At 41.2% G+C, this 18099-nt stretch overlaps 1 long non-coding RNA gene across 1 annotated transcript; it reads right to left on the bottom strand.

Moving 5' to 3' along the window:
• Positions 1 to 10594: 10594 nt before the first annotated feature.
• On the bottom strand, positions 10595 to 17824 carry LOC309523841. The gene is made up of 3 exons (XR_014215661.1): positions 17401 to 17824; positions 14022 to 14158; positions 10595 to 12120 (listed from the first exon to the last, which is right to left on the bottom strand). It is a non-coding gene; the product is annotated as an uncharacterized lncRNA (long non-coding RNA).
• Positions 17825 to 18099: the final 275 nt, after the last annotated feature.

The following is an 18099-nucleotide window of genomic DNA, read 5'->3' as shown; positions in this document are numbered from 1 at the left end:
ATTTTTAAGGAAAAGTTCACCGATTCTTTTATTCCAGTGTTTCAGCAGCCGAGCATTTCTTAGGAAACATGTGGATCATTTATTCCTTTATTGTAAATGGAGGCCATCCCTGCTTGCTTCTCTTGTCAACACTGCCTACCCCCTTGCCCTTCCCCCATATCTGGCCAACGCCCTCCCTTTAAACCTTCAGCATCCCCTCTGTTCCACTAAAGTTCATACTCTGCCATGCCTGTGCTTCAAAATCTACTGCTGCATCACTGCTTGCAGACATAATGTAATGATATCACTGACGTTGGCAGGATCTGAGACAGAGCAATGGGAGCTCACTCCATCACACAGATTCGAACCGCAGACCTCCCAATTGACAAGCCCAAGAAACCCAGTGTTTTAGACCACAGCACCACCTGCGTCCCTGTAGTAGTGGTCTAAACCACTGAGCCTCTTGGGCTTGTTGACTGGAAGGTCGGCAGTTCAAATCTGATTGGGGTGAGCTCCTGTTGCTCTTTCCCAGCTCCTGCCAACCTAGCAGTTCGAAAGCACACCAGTGCAAGTAGATAAATAGGTACCGCTGTGGAGGGAAGGTAAATGGTGTTTCGGGGGGCAAGGTGTGGCCATTGCCTTCCCCGACAATTTTGGGTATTCCGCTAAAGGAATCCGGCAGTCGTGGATCCTGTCCGATGCCTGTGTGGCGGGGGGCCATGGCACGACCCTCAGTGACATCAGGAAGGGAGCCTATAGTTGGAATAGCATCAACAGGCTTCCCCTACTGGTGGTCAACCCCTCCTCAGACCCACCCCTCTATGAGTGGGTGGAGTCTAATGTTCCCTGGTTCAATGCCTCAGCCAATACCTTCTCACATGCTGTAATCAATAAATTTGTGGCCTTTACCTTACCCATTAACCTTACATTCTGTGTCCACGTGTCTTTATTCCCCAAGCAGGGATCGGGTCCTCGAATCACAAATGGCATTTCCGTGCGCTCTGGCACTCATCACGGTCCCCTGTGCACCAGTAGCGATTTAGTGATACTGGCCACATGACCTGGAAAGCTGTCTGTGGACAAATGCCAGCTCCCACGGCCTGAAGCGAGATGAGTGCTTTAACCCCATAGTCGCTTTTGACTGGGCTTAACCATCCAGGGGGTCCTTTGCCTTTACCTTTATCACTGGTGTAATGAAAACGACGCTCATAAATTATTACTTTATTATCATTTATTGCAGTAATATTCCCCCCTTTGTTTTCACCAAGGAGCAGTGTCCCTGCTCATTTAGTCCACAACACCACACTGAGAGGTAGTGACTGGCCCAAGGTCACCCAAGTCCTAGTCCAACACTCTAACCACTACACTAAACTATACCAGCTGTCTAGATGCTGTGATTGATGTATAAATATATAGAAACATACTTGAAGAGTTGTTTCCATGCCTACCTCCCCATTTGCTGTATCTCTGACATCACTGCCACATGGGTTATAAATAATCTGGGAGGCTCAAGAGGGGGGAAAGGAGGTGGAAGAGAAATTAGTCATGAATGCCAGATAGAATTTTCCATCTGAAATCTTAATTCATACAGCAGTTCTGGATAAATCTGACAATGCCGCCTCTGAAAAGGGCAAGGACTGAATCAGTGATGAGATAAAATGTCTATCACATGGAGCTCAGGTGGCTATTTAAGATTACAGGAGGCGATGCAGCCACATGACAGCAGGAGGAAGTCTCGTGTGGCGCGTTGTGCCTGTACAGCAATGATTGAAGCGACGGGGTGCCGAAAGCGATTCATGCACACATACATTAAGACACATTGGCTCAATCGAAACCCGTATGCATTGGCACTGTGAAAACAAAGGCTGTCTGTTCTGGGCACGATTTTGCTAATCCTCCTTAACCATCAGCGCGACTGGCCTCCACAATTAAGACACGAGGAAAATCTTCCCTGTCATTTCGGCTAACCGCTGGGTTTCAAGTTCACCTCAGTTAATGACATAACTGAAACAAAATGGTTTCTTGCAAAATAAATAAATAAAATGAGTTGTCTGTATTGCTGCTGACCATTTTGCGGCTGGCCTGGGCTGTGACAATACTGAAAGGGAGGGAGGGAGGGAGGGAGGGAGAGAGAAACCTTTTCAATTTTGTTAAGCATCAAAGTTTCTTGATTATATAATTTGAATGAAGTAACTATCAACTTGCCAGTGTGTCAAATAATAGATTCCATGTAATGTATCTTAATGACCTGCTCTTCTTTGAAAAAAGACTAATAGCACATAGGAAGACACTGTGATCTGGGGAGGAATGTGGAAGGAAATGCAGTACTGGGGCAGAGGTGCAGAATTATTTGGCCCAATCAACTGTCCCCAGGCTGCATTCCCTCTCTCTAAGCCACATTCCACATTGGCCATGCTTCACAGCTCAAGTGCTTTTGCCTGCCTTGATTGTGTTGCTTAATTGTGATTGGGTTTCTTTCCTGTCTGGATGGAGGCTAGAAACAGGTTGCATGAATGTGAGACATAAAATGAAACTCAATACTCCCCAGAAGATGCTTTGCAAACCACAGTTCTTGTTTGGGATTTAAGGTCGAGCATGGTTTGCTGCACGACCCTCTTATCCAGGAGATTCTTTAATCTATGCCAGTCCACACAGTTGACACATATATTTTTCAATAAGTTGCTTTAAACAGTGGTTCTGATGACACAGGGAAAAATTAATTCTGACTATAAAACAAATGCAGAAAGACTTTTAAAAGGCAGGGAAAAGAAAGAAAGTTGCTTCCCAATGCTGGTTTTCCCTATCTCTTATAGCAATTTTATTAGCTTGCAGCACATTGCTGCCGCAGTAGCACCAGATGGGTCTGAAGAAATGATAGCTTTTTAACAATATTATGTCATCTCTGACTGCTCCTCTAAGTGTTCTTCCCTTCATTCAAAAGTTAAATGGACTCTCAAAGCATGAACAAGAATAAATATGTAACATTTGTTACAAGGACATTAACAAGAAAGAACACGATAACAGTCAAATATATTCCAATATATAGAAACTGTATGAAACGTCTCCTTAAGTCCTCTCAGGTGGGAGCTGGGATGCTGAAAATATACCCACCTTTCTTGATGCATTAGAGAGACATTAGACATTTTCTTCTTGCAAATGACAGATCTTTTTCCCCGGTATGTTTCTGTCACTCATAATATGTTAACTGGTATGGGGTGAGAAAATGTATAATCACAGTAGCAGTTTAAGTTTGCCTTCAAACCAGACCAGAGAGACACCAAACTGAACAAAGCCCACAAGCCACACATGAGATGCTTTGCAAGATTTCATATTTCAAGAATGAATGAAAAAGAAACAGCCCTGGTGGGCTGTGATGCATAGCTGGCGGGGCTGGGTTTGGATAAGTGAGTCACAAATTGCATACAGTAGGTCTACATCAGAAAATCACAGGCACATAGGAAACAGCCTTGCTGGATCAGACCAAAGGCCCCACTAGTCTCAAATCCTGATTTAACAATGGCCAACTAGATGGTCATGGGAAGTCCACAAGCAGGACTTGAGTGGAACAGCATTCTCCTCCCTTGTGATTCCAAACAATTATTACTCAGAGGCATGCTGCCTCTGGCAGTTGAGATAGAACATAGCCATTGATAGCCCAGAGATCTGTCACAACTTCTTAAAGCCATCCAAGCTGGTATCCATCACTACCCTGTGGGACTGAATTCCATAGTTTTAACTTTGCATTATGCAAAGCAGTACTGTAGCAAATGTGGTGTAGTGATTAAAGTGTCTGACCAGGGACCAGGGTTCAAATTCTGCTGAGCCACAATGCCTTTGAGCCAGATGCTTTCTCTTAGGCTAATCTACCCAACAAAGCTGTTGTGATGACAACATGTAGATTCTGAAACTCATATTGATGTTTGACACCATGATATGTGTTATGTGGGGCAGATGAGGGGATGCAGGAATAGGTAATGACAGGATCAGATGGAGGGGCTTGGGGTGGTCTATAGGATGTGGTAGGTGAGGAATTCTTCTTCAGCTTGGAGTAACATCTGGGCTAGGGAAGAATTCAGAGGTTGTAATGCTTAATTTGCATTATGGTCCCCCTGAAACATATATTTTCATGTATGGAAACCTTGGGTAAAGGTACCCCTGACCGTTAGGTCCAGTCACGTACGACTCTGGGGTTGCGGTGCTCATCTGGCTTTACTGGCTGAGGGAGCCGGCGTTTGTCCACAGACAGCTTCCAGGTCATGTGGCCAGCATGACTAAGTCGCTTCTGGTGAACCAGAGCAGCGCACGGAAACACCGTTTACCTTCCCGCCAGAGTGATACCTATTTATCTACTTGCACTTTGGTGTGCTTTCGAACTGCTAGGTGGGCAGGAGCTGGGACCGAACAACGGGAGGTCACCCCATCATGGGGATTTGAACTGCCAACCTTCTGATTGGCAAGCCCTAGGCTCAGTGGTTTAGACCACAGCGCCATCCACGTCCAAACTATATCACTAGCCAAAAATTATGTTTGTGTAGTGGTTAGGGATCAGTGGAATGGCTCACTTTTGGTCTGTAATTATACCAGAACTGGTTCTTCTCTGCCAGTGTACTTGGCAGGTTTTTGCAGGTGTGATGTTTGTGTGTGATTTTAAAAAATACATATACAATGGTTAAATTGTGTAAAAACTAGTCTCTCTGTTGTTTGGCTCATCATTTTCACATCATTCTTTCCTGGGATGGGTGGGTGAGGCTTAGCTGACGATCTTAGCTTTTGGTGAAATCTGATATAAGAGAGGTTCCACAATGTTTAAGGATTGACAGAAAACTCTTTCGAAATTTATATGGCAAGGGGAAAGACCGAGAATTAGATTTAAATTACTTACAGATCGAAAAGAAAGAGGGGGATTCTCTGTGCCAAATCTGAAATTATACTTCGAGGCCTCCTGCCTTTGTTGGATCAAAGATTGGATCAATTTGGAAAATACTGATCTGTTAGACCTAGAGGGTTTCAACAATAGGTTCGGTTGGCATGCCTACTTGTGGCTAAATAAAGAAAAGGTACATAAAGGGTTTTCAAGTCATATTATTAGAGGGCCACTATATGAAGTTTTGGGGACGCGGGTGGCGCTGTGGGCTAAAGCCTCAGCGCCTAGGGCTTGCCGATCGAAAGGTCGGCGGTTCGAATCCCCGCGGCGGGGTGTGCTCCCGCTGCTCGGTCCCAGCGCCTGCCCACCTAGCAGTTCGAAAGCACCCCCGGGGGCAAGTAGATAAATAGGTACCGCTTACCAGCGGGAAGGTAAACGGCGTTCCGTGTGCGGCTCTGGCTCGCCAGAGCAGCGTTGTCACGCTGGCCACGTGACCCGGAAGTGTCTGCGGACAGCGCTGGCCCCCGGCCAATAGATGTGAGATGGGCGCACAAACCCCAGAGTCTGTCAAGACTGGCCCGTTCGGGCAGGGGTACCTTTACCTTTACCTTTATATGAAGTTTGGGAGAAAAACAAAAAACTTTTAGAATGGAAGACACCCTGGTGGTTATCACCAATTGACATTCTAACAACCAAAAAAGCAAACATGGAAGGAGAAAGATTGACCTACGAAGACCTACTGATAAGATCAGAAAGTGGCTGGAAATTGAGAACATATGAAGAGTTGAAAGATAAATTAATAGGCTGGCTGCAGTATCATCAAATAAACGCAATATGGATGGAAGACAAAAAAGTAGGGATAAGTGAGAAAAAAATCCAAATTTCAGATAGAAATAATTGACGGCAAAACCAAGTTATTATCCAAAATGTATGATATATTATTGGAATGGGATACTAAGATGAAGAAATAAAGGAGGTTATGACAAAATGGGCAATGGACTTGGGATACAATATAGAATATGAAAAGTGGTCGAAATTATGGAGTTATGGGATGAAATTTACGGCATGCGTCATACTTAGAGAAAATTTAGAAAAGATGATGTATAGGTGGTACATCACACCAGCAAAATTAGGAAAAATGTGCAAAACAGGAAATAAGGCCTGCTGGAAGTGTAAAATCAAAGAAGGTAATTTCTACCATATGTGGTGGACCTGTGAGGAAATGAAGAAATTTTGGGACCTGATTTATAACGAGTTAAAAAAAATACTTAAATATACCTTCCCTAAAATACCAGAGGCCTTCCTACTAGGAATAATTGGGGGTGAAGTTACAAAAGAGAATAAAACACTATTCCAATATTCGACAGTAGCGGCTAGAATAATAATTGCACAGAATTGGAAAAGCTCAAATACCCCAACGGTCAGAGATTGGCAAACAAAATTATTTGAATATGTTGAACTAGCAAAAATGACGCAAAAAATTAGAAACCAAAAAAATACAAAGTTTATTAGTGCTTGGAATAAATTTATGGTATATATTGAAGGAAATTACAAAAGCTTAAAAACTACTGCAGGTTTGATATAAATCTTATGATGCGCAAACCATTAACAACTCTTAGCTGCAGGAAAAAGAAAGAATTTGTATTAAGAAGCCCAAAATCGGGAGGGAAGGAGGTCAATAGGTGTGTAGAGGAAAGATCTAAGTATTTAAAGATATAAAGATTCAAGGAATAAGACAAGGAACTGTAATGGAAATTGACGTTATTTTTATGTTATGTATGGATATTTTTTCTTTTTTTCTTTTTTCTGTAACTGTTGTTTTGTTTTTCCTTTTGGTTATTTAAATGAAATTCAATAAAAAGAAATTTAAAAAAATCTGATATAAGGAGAATTTTGAAATAATGGCCTATTTTTTATTTCCCACCATGTTTTGTTTTGTTTTTAATTGCAAGAAATTCTGACATTTCATAATTTTACTATTGCACCATGCAATAACAAGAATCCCAAACGCTCCTGCAGAATCCAATGACAATCTGCCCCATCAAGTTACCACCCAAAAGCTATTCCAGAAGTCCAGGGCTGCAAAATTGCAAAAAAAATAAAATAAAAAATGTTTTTATTTTGAATTGCACATTGGGAATGGGCAGCAACATAATCTTTCCAATGCTTGGGTTCTCTAAAGCTCTTAATCCGGCCCTGCCCATAATCCTATCTTTAATGCACTCAAACACTACCTGTTCCTCTCTATGCACAAATGAGGATGTTTGCTTTCTCTTGCTAAAGAGTGGTTGCTAACACAGTGCCTTTCTCCTCCATTAGTCTTTAAATTCTTGCTGCTTTCGCTCAACCACAATGATTCGTCACCTTTTATTTTCTCATTTTAAGGACATTTGCAGGGCTCTCTTTCAAATCTTCTCTTTCATCTGCCAAAGAACTTTGTTAAACCGATTTTGAAGCTTCTTGGCTGACACGGCCTGAGCTTGGCTACCAAACTGGTCTGTTATCACCGCAGGTGATACCTACATTGCTATTTTAATTATTTGTGCCTTTTTCTTTATTGTACAGTTTCCTTTCATCTTCTCCTGGGCTGCTGCATTTGGAGATACGCCTCTTATGAATAAAGGCTTTGTCAGAGTGTCAATTGCATACCCTTTGCACAGCTGCAGTATAAAATAATTTGAAATCTTTCTGCTGAATACGCTGCCACTACACAATCCTGTGCATCTTGCCCTTTCTTCAAGGTTCAGGACAAGGTATAGATATAGTATAATATAGTGAATACCAAAGAACCTGCTTCTCATCTCCAAGGCCAGACCTCAAAATACATTTGGAATATATGTAGTGGTAGATGATAGACATTGTGCTTTACCTGTGACCATTTCCCCTTGCTCTTTTTCAGTTCAAAGGCCACATTCCCACCTAGGCAACTTTTGGAAAACAGCATTCCTGGCATGCAGTGTTGTAGGTGATGCAGTAGATATGACTCCTACCTTTAGAGAGGAGACTACATTCCAGGTGATGTCAAATTTATGTCATATGATTGGCACGTGGGTAGAATTTGCTAGAAATGGCCTGGTGGTCCAAATTAGACTCACAGGGGCAGAGTTTACAGGGCTATCACACTCTTTAGATTTGTCTGTTCTTATCTATCTGCTTTCTATATGTGTAAGTAGGAATTAGAATTCCTCATATTAATATATGGCTTTTCTCCAGCCGAATCAGCATATTAAAGTCGTTTCTTATAGCTCCCTGAGGGCCGATCTGACATTGAGTTTCATTTCCTGCATGGACAACTAGTGACAGCTTGATTGCTAAATGGGTATTTTGCTTGAAAATCAAATCTCTCAAACCCATTTATGCAATCAATGAAAACTGTGAAAAGTCGGTTCGGGGTCAACTTGTATTTGCTATTGTGTTTACCCTAATAAATTTGCCACTTTGACACCTCTACAAAAGTCATGTTTGGGTGGAACAACCAAGTTATAGAAACAGGTGTGCCCCTCCCCCCCAAAAGCTTTCTTTCCCTCTACTCTTTGCAACTCCATTTAGAATTAAACAATTCATCTCCTTGAGGTGATACTTTAAGAAAGATGTTCCCTCACTGTATAATAAAAGCAAACAGAAGAAAGACTCCAGATTCAAAAAGTAATCATAAAATCTTCACACTCATCTTCTAGTTTTTACTTCATTACCAACAAAACAACCACCCAGAAGTGAGAGATACATAATGGTTGCCGATTCTCTTGATAGACACACAACTTTGTTTACCCTGTTCACCACTTCAATGGCTCTATGCTGTGAAATGGTTTATAATTTGTTTAATAAAATAAGCAAGTAAACTATGTGATTCTCGCTTTTTTCCCTGGTGTAAAATGGATTGGTGACAAGTCATGCAAATAGTTTTGAGATGCAGGTGTAGGAGGTATTGGTGTATAGTAGCTGCTAACATCACAAATACTTGTTCAGTCCATTATGATGCACATATTTTTCAGAAGTAAATCCCACTGAGTTCTGCATAACTGTTCAAAGGTTTGCAGCCTAAATGTTGGGTCCCCTCACCGAGGGGAAATCCATAGTACTACCTGTGCTGCTTCCAGGGAATAACGGAGATTGGGGGGGGGCTGTTTCATAGGTGCAACCTTTCAAATTCCTTAGCACAATATGTCTATCAGCTTTCCTATAGTGCCTCTTGTGCTCACCATTCTAAAGTAGATGAGGAGGAGAAGGTGAAAAGTTAAACATACAATCACAATCTATAGTTGTTTCTGGAATTCCATAGATAGTGGACTTCTTCATTAACAGTTTCCCTTTCATTCCCATTTTCATAAAACTCCACCATTGTCATCAATGTTCATGATTTCTGTCACCTCCTTTAACTTACAATGTCCTTGGCCATTATAACTTTTCATGAGATTGTGGGTTTTTCCAGAAGAAAGAGAACTCAGAAGTGGCATATAAATGAAAACAACAACACAGAAACTTTATTTTAATAAGCCTGCCAAGGAGATGTGGAACTGGCTAGGGATGAGGGAGACATTTGTGTGGTTCATATTTTAATGGAGACTTCTTACAGATTTGCGCTAAGTAAATCAACTGGCAAACCGAAGCATAGCCTCTTTCACAATTCACATCTCTGATTTCTGCAATGCAGTCTCCAACCAAAGGATGCACACCAAAATGTGTATATTAATGGAAAGCGTGTACAGAAACTTGTAGATTAGTTACATAACTCATGCTACAATGCAATGTATTCATGGAAATTTCTTGCAAATATTAATTTTCTAAGCAAAATTGCATAAATTTTCATAACTCCATTGTATCACCACTATTTCAATCGCTTCATAAGACAATCACATAGCCAGAATGCCAATATCCTTCATACATCCCCCACCAAGACTGCAGGAAATTTCTTCACTGCTATTTTTAAAAATAAACTTCAAGTCTCAAGGGATTTCTGCACAACCAAATCTTGAATGAACTTCAGCATGGTGTACAGCCTGTATCCAATTCCTCATCCTATCATAGATAGTATCCCACTTCAGAGAAATATAGTAGTAGCTCTGTATCTCATTCTAGTAGAAGCTTTGTATCTCATAGCACCTGAACCCTCAGTAGCTGACCCTCATGAGCAGTGTCAGTAGGTCATTTCATAAAGGGAGAGGACTCAAGGTTGACCAAAGAAGTGTACAGAAAAGAGATCAGCCAAATCCTGTCCTGAGCACACCCAGCCCAATGAGGACAGGCCTTTGGAAGTTTATTTCTTTATTGGCAAAGCATTTGGTTATATCAGCTCCTAAGGTGCAAGGTTTATACGTACCACCCCTGCTGACTAAATGCAAAGGCGATCTGTCTCTACAGCTCTGTGCTCCAACCCAGACAGTTGGAGCAGCAGCATGAACACTCCCTTTTCAGCTTTCTCAAACTGCCTCTTCTGACACAGCATGCACAAGCAACCAGCAACTTATCCTGTGTGGCAGCTCCCGTTGCTCCCATCTGTTTAAGTCCCTCCTTGTGCATGGCGACTGGAGAGGGGTGGGGTGGGGATATTCCCTGCAATTCTTATCGCACCTTCTCCCCCCCCCCAATCTCTGACTGCCTGGTCTCTTCCTTGTGACTCCCTTGTACCACCAGTTTCAGCACCTGCCTCACAGGTGCCACAGAAACCCACAAATCTCTGGCCCCTTCCTTTTGACCATCCTCCTACCCCCCGCTCCCTCTGCCCATACATCCCCCTCCTCCTCAGACTCCTGCCTGTCCCTGACATCCCAGCTCGGAAGGCTCTCAATTGCAATCATCTGGAGCAGGTCACATGGTTTTCTTTGGGCCTCGCAGATTGCTCCAGGTGAGGCTTCCTCAATGGGCTGAGCAACTGGAAGACCTGCTCCTGCTGTGCTATTCACAGCTCACTCTATCTTTGTCCCATTCTGCGAGTTGGCTCTCACAATCCCTTTTTCACTCTAGGAAGGGACATTGACCTCTGGAGGGAAATCTATTAGGGAACCAGCTGAACAGGGATCCAAAAGTAAGTAGGACTAGAGCCATATTGGAAATAGGTTGAGCACTACAGTGCCCAAGCAAGGAACATGTTGAAAACTAGGACATGGTAGGAGGCCAGGATTCAGCTCACCCTTCAGCCATGAAGTTCACTGGGTGACTTCTATCCTAGGCTACGTAGGCTTGTGGTGAAGACTCAGATGAGAAGGGAGACAACAAGGTATATCACATTGAGCTCCCTGGAGGGAAGATGGGCTGTAAATGAAATAACAATAGCCCTGACCAACAATGGGCAAATCTGTCAATTTCAATTTTTCTCAGTTTCTCATTTTTCCAGTTCCCCACATTTCCATATCAATCTGCATCTAAAAGAATACATAAATGTCATAATGAAAATTCATCAATATTTTCTGCAAAAATTTCCAATTGTACAAACTCTTATAGAAAAATTCCCTCAATATGTACATGTTTGCAAAATCATTACCCCAACATAATGCATTTATGTACATTATTTTCACTAATATATGCATTTATATGTGCACTTTACTCTTGTATGTGCATTTTTACACATTACTCGGCTGGAAAACTGCATTGCAAAATTCAGAGAACTTCATATTTTGAAGGATGGCTGTGTTTTGGTTTGCATTTCATTTAGGAAATGGGTAAATTAAATATATCAGTATTTAAATGCAAACGGAATCAAATTTCTTCCCCATCCAAATTCCTGACCCACATAATTTTGCACTGCCCCACTACTATATATGTGCCTACTAAAGTTTTGCCATGGAGTCAGTTGCCACAGCTCATCAATATACGGGTGTCCTCTGCTAAACTCAAAACTGGCAGTCAATCAACCTGAAGATTCCACAAATTAATCCCACAGACTCAATCCATCTCAGCAGTTGTTTACATCATCAGGTTTCTTTCTTTTTCCCTCCTCCACCTCCCGTAGTCAATAAATTATCTCAACTGCACCCGTGGTATTTCCTCTGTGCCGCCTTCAGGTATTTGGCCATATATTTCCTTCTGCTTTATTGTTTTCGTGTTTTGACATTGATCAAAGCTACCTATAGCTGGCACGTAAACAAGAACTTGAAGAGTAAAAGGGATTTGGCAAAGCCCACTGGACTTTGCTGCAAGTTTGTTGATTATTGTACAGCGTCCACAATTCAGCAACGGGAAGTCCCCATCAAATGAAAACAAATTCTCATTCCTGCCTGTTGTCATTTTTCACTGACGGGCTTTAAAAGGGGTGTGCGCACAAGGGGGTGGCGAGAGCTTTCCTGTCAGGAAAAGAAAAAAAATCAGATAGCTGCTATGAAGGAGCCAAGTTTGCTGCTTATTACAGTAACAATTTTTAAGTGTGCTTTTGAAAAAAAAAAGCATGAAGAAAGGGAGAATTCTTCCCCCACCCCACTTCATATTATGAGATGTCAGCCTGAACTAAAAATTAATCGGTATGAGATAATGCTGATAATTGAATCCTAGTATAATGAGGAGCTTAGGCATAGTCAATACTTGAAGAGGAAACAGAGAAAATCCTAAGCAAGGAGACACAGACAACTTTTGTGCAGTCATCTCCTCCATATGGACAAGGGACAAGACAGTTTGAGCATATTACACCTATCCTGGTCCTACTACACTGGCTATCAGCTAGTTTCCAGGCCCAACTCAAAGTGCTGGTTTTTACTTATAGAGCCTTAAAACAGCTCAGGACCACAATATTTCATGGGTCACCTCTTTCCAGAGGAAGCTACCCACACCCTGAGACCATTTTTTCTGAGGCACTTTATCATGTGCTTCTTCCATGAGAGGTCTGGAGTGTGGCAACACAAGAACAGGCCTTTTCTGCAGTGGCTCCCTGTTTGTGGAATGCTTTCCCCTTCATTGTACACCTTTAGGCACCAGGCAAATACATTCCTCTTTAACCAGGTCTTTGTCTGATTGACATCCAATCCCCTTTTACGATGTCGGTGGGGGTTATTGTGTTGCTTTTGTTTATATTTTTATTATGTATTTTGTATTTTTATGTTGTGGACAACCTTGAGACATGTGGGTATAGGGTGGTATACAGATATGATAATAATAATAATAATAATAATAATAATAATAATAATAATAATAACAACAACAACAACAACAACAACAACAACAACAACAACAGTGATATTAGAAGATTGGTCACTTGATTTACCAAGCCAGCAGAACATCAATGAAAATATTGTATAACTCAATTTCCCCCAATTACTCATGAATAGTGAGAATCATTTTATTTTATATTTTAATTCTCTTTTAACATTTGTTTGATAGTTTACTGGTATATATTTTATATATGCTGGAAGCCACCCAAAGTGGCTGGGGCAACCCAGTCAGATGGGCGGGGAACAAATAATAAATTATTATTATTATTATTATTATTATTATTATTATTAGACATTATTTCAAATCACTTGGAGGTCTTTTGTTCTAGTAAAGAGTATGTAAATTCTGGTCATGTATTTAAAAGCATTTGTAAAACAATATTTTAACTCTAAGAAGTATATGGCATAAAAGCAAACAATATCATAAAAATAAAATAAAAAATACTACTTTTGCCGTGAGGATTGGGGTTACAGAAGCAGTTTCAGGAGTAATGATATTGTGCAGTTTTCTCCCAAACTTAGCTCTCCGGATGTGGTTGGATTACTACTTCCATCATCCCTCTCACAAGTCATGCAAACTGTGTAAATCAGGTTCATTTTGAAATTATACATTTCCTATGAATTAATGGGGACAAATCTGCCCAGTTAAGGGCTGCCATACATCTGGGACCTCCCAGACATTACAAAAAAACCGTGGGTTATTTTTGTGAAAAATAAAAATAAAATAAAGCTCAACAACTTTGGAGTCTTCCTAAAAAAAGCTTTTTGAAATATGGAAACCCTAATTGTGACCTATCAGTGATCAATAGGGATAGTAGAGAATTTCATAATAATCAAATACGGATGCAAGGTCTGAAGCAATTCTCTTATTCGCCTATCAGCTGGTTGGTTTCCATACAACTGCTAGAGATCTTTAAAAATACGGAATTAAAAGGGGGAGGTATCTGACAAAATCAATTGCACTGTTTTCAAACCCAGGACATATTTAACTATTACTTCTTATACAAATATTACCTTGTTGGTTGCCATTGTTATAGAATTACCTTCAGATCAGTTGTGCTGAAATGTGTATTCCACTGAACTCTGTTCTCCTGAGGTGATTGTGGTAACTCTTAACATTCATTGCTATGCTTCTTATCCTGTCTCTCTTTGTACATAGCTCTTCATTTCATGATTTGTGCTTGATGGATGTTAAAGTAGCAATGTTTAATGCTAGCGGCTTATATATACATAAGCAAGTAATTTTTAAACAAAAGAACAATTCTCAGAGTCGCAATCTCATACATCGTTGTATGAAAGCTTTGTCAGCTTCACTTTTGCAAAATACTAAGGAGAAATACAGCCAGCTCTGTTCACCAAGCCTCTACATCATTTCATTGTTTGGATGGCTGAAATATAATCACAACCATGTACTTAATGTATTTCCTTTTGTCATCATCAGCGAACATCATCTTGTTCCAGACTCACACACATGCTATAATCCAAAAATATTGGTCATTTTTTAAAAAAATAATAATTCTGATGTTCTCTCTGTATTTTGCAGCAATTGACTTTGCCACCTGTTCTTCTGCAGGTGGCCGTTCACTGCTTTGCAAGAAGGGGAAGGGAGGGTGAGTAAGATGACTGAATTTGTTGCTGTGTTGCAATGGGATTCCCCCCCCCCAATTGGGAATGTCTTGTTGATTATCTGTGTCACACACAGACAATGATTTTACTTTTGTTTGTTTGTTTGTTTCCTACCCCAAGTAAATAAGGCTTTGGGGTGAAACTGCTTGGGGGCAATGGCTACTTGATGGTGGATAATCAATAACAGCAGCCATATTATAAATAGTGAAATACACACAGGCACAGGCACACAGAAAGCCATTACGTAGGAAGTGATCACTCCACCATCAGCAGAATTGAAAACAACAATGTTGTTTTTGCAAACTGCCATAGTGGGCGAGATCATGGAAATTTAACAACAGTGGTCTGAGTCTGAGCACACAATCTAAAGATGAACAGGTACGGAATGGTGAACTAAATACCTAGCAATCACTACCCAACTGGAATGTTCACAAATGAAAACCATGGAAGGGGGTAGCTAATAAAGACTTCTGATGTGTTTATTGTGCTCAGTCGTCAGTGTTTCACAAAGACACCAACTTTCCTCCCCTCTTCCAGCCAATATACTTGGCCTCATTCGTGCGTGTTCTCAGAAAACCTGTCTTCCAATTAAGCTATTTAATGACCCAGCAGACTATCTGGAAGTCCTAAATATTAGCTGTGCCCTTGAGTTAACTTAATTACCAAAAAAAAAAAAAGTCAAGGAAATTACTTTTGCTCAAAATCTCTTCCCTTGTTTTGAAGTTTGACTTTAAATGCAACTTTTTAAAGGTGGTTCGGGGGAAGGGGAGAAGAATGCAAAAAAGTAAGATCTGGTATCTCTGGCTGCCTTCCAACCCTGGAGTTCAGAACTAAATATTACTAATCAGTGGCATAGTTTTCTTGGGGGGGGGAGGGCAGTTAAAAAGGCACTTTAAGCAAATGAACTTGGCTTAACTATAGCTAGATTGGATTGTGAGTAGGCATTGGTGTTGAAAAAGCACAACTATTAGAATTAAAAATGGCTGTGTTTGCAGAGGCAGCATAATATGTATTTATAAAATTTTGCATGGCATGGAGAAAGTAGAGAAAAAGCTTTTCTTCCTGTCTCATGACACTGTAACTTGGGGCCATTCAATGAAGATGACTGCTGGAAGATTCAGTACAGTCAAAAGAAAGTACTTCTTTGCACAGTGCATAGTTAAACTATGGGAGTCCACAGGAGGCAGTGATAGTCACCAACTTGGATGGTTTTAAAAGAGGGTTAGACAAATCCATGGAGGAGAAGGCTATCAATAGCTACTGGCAATGATGGCCTCTGAATACCAGTTTCTTGAAACTGCAATGCTCTTGTTCTTGGGTCCTGCTTGTGGGCTTCCCACAGACATCTGGTTGGTCACTGTGAGAACAGGATGCTGGACAAGTCTTGTCTTACATTCTTAGTTATACTGTGCGCTAGCTATTCCCAAAGGACAATGCACAGCCCTCTTTATGTTTCTGGAGAAGCAGTGGTGCCTCAGTGTCAGATTGCAATTTGCTCCATATATTAGGGATGCAGAAACCTTTTCATTCCAAGGGCCACATTCCCTCCGGGACAGCCTTCTGAGGGCCACATGGCAGCAGTGGGTAGGACAAGGGGCAGAAGTGATGCAAATTTTACCTTTGAGAAGTAGGCTAGTTTGTACACAAACACACACCCTTTCTAGCCTCTATTCAGACAAGTAAGAGGCACTCTCAGATGCCAAGGGCACATTGCAACTAGAAAAAAACAAAAATATTTGGAATTTAACTCAGGGCCAATGAAGGGTGGGGGAAGGGAGTGTGGCTTGGATAGAGTACTGTAGGCCAGATAGAGGGGTCTGGAAGGCACTGTTCAAGCCTGAAGTTCCCAACATAGTGCACTGCATATGAAACTTAATAAGAACATACCACTGAACAAGTTTCTGTACTTATATGTTGTTCTTGTATTTACATGAAAACCAAAACAACAAAAAAGGGGGGGATGGAGAAGAAAAGTTCCAAAGATTAGCTTTCTGGAATTTTGACACATAAACCCCTTCATTCTATTACAATATTTGTTCTTATTTATAATATCACGGTGATAGATCTCGGACCATCAGTAAGAAAATGAAAGTAAATGGTTTTTTGACTAGGCCAATTAAGTGCAATTTGCATAGCGAAACATGCTTCACAATTTGCGACGGTAATTAGACCTCCCGGTGTTCTCAGGTTCCCTCCAGATGTGCCCCATCTGTACTAAATGAGGAAAAGAAAGGGGGGAAGTGCAGAACTTCTTCAGCTTGTTTTGAAGTTTCAAATAGCTAATGCTTTCCCAGCAAATTTATAGCAGCACCACTGCTATGTAATTTGGATAGTGTCATTAGAAACTTTATTAGTCGCAAGTCATTATTGCTACTTGGGACTATAAGAAGGGCTATTAAGAATGAATGACCACCCAGGATAGGAAGCAATCTAATAAGTGTAACATTTCTGATTACGTTATTCCCCACTGACAAAAAATGGTATTTTCTCAATGGCTCACAACAGGTTTAATAGATACAGAGGAAAGACAGTTAGTGGGCAATAAAGTGTGAAGCAAAACATTAGCTTCAAATAAATAGCAGAATTCCTCATTCAGTTGTAATCGTCTTGGGTTTTTAAACAGCCAAGGATCCCAGTCTATATTGTCATAACAGAGAAAGGTGTGATCAAGCCCTAGGATTGGAGGCTCCACTCCCCCTCTTCTCCAAACAAGTTGTTTATATAGCTGAAGTAGCTTAAAAAAAATAAAAAGCTTTTTCTCCCCTACAAAGAACATTTGTTTAAAAAGCAACAGACCTTGGAGAACATCCAGAAGGCAACCCATCTGCTTCTCCAGTATCAGAGGAGTTGCAGCTGCGAAACAGGATTCGTGAAGCTGGAGAAACCATAAAGTAGACTGATATTGAACAACCATGTTGGAACTGAAGCTAAGAACTGAACTTAAGACTGGAAAAATGAGAAACTGAGAGGAGCATAATTGACAGATTTATCCCTTCCCTAAGGGTGGGCGGCCTTTTTTTCCAGGCCAAGAGCCACATTACCTTTTGGGCAACCTTCTAGAAGCCCAAAGTCAGAAGTGGGCACTGCTAGAGGCAAAAAGTGGACATGGTGAGAGGCAGAGCAACAACAGTAAGATAGTTACCACACACGTTTATGCATCCATCTCTGCCCTCCATCCAGTACACCAGGCTTCCTCAAACTCGGCCCTCCAGATGTTTTTGGCCTACAACTCCCACAATCCCTAGCTAGCAAGACCAGTGGTCAGGGATGATGGGAATGGTAGTCTCGAAACATCTGGAGGGCCAAGTTTGAGGAAGCCTGCATTACACCAAGAAGCAATATAGTGGTAACTCAGGTTAAAATTCATTCTGGAGGTCCGTACTTAACCTGAAACAGTTCTTAACCTGAGGTACTGCTTTAGCTAATGGGGCCTCCCGCTGTCGCCCCACCACCGCCGCACGATTTCTGTTCTCATCCTGAAGCAAAGTTCTTAAC

The sequence above is a fragment of the Podarcis vaucheri genome, assembly GCF_965113315.1.
Source record: "Podarcis vaucheri genome assembly, chromosome: Z".
Classification (NCBI taxonomy): domain Eukaryota; kingdom Metazoa; phylum Chordata; class Lepidosauria; order Squamata; family Lacertidae; genus Podarcis; species Podarcis vaucheri.
This window is presented reverse-complemented; position numbering and strand designations above follow the sequence as displayed.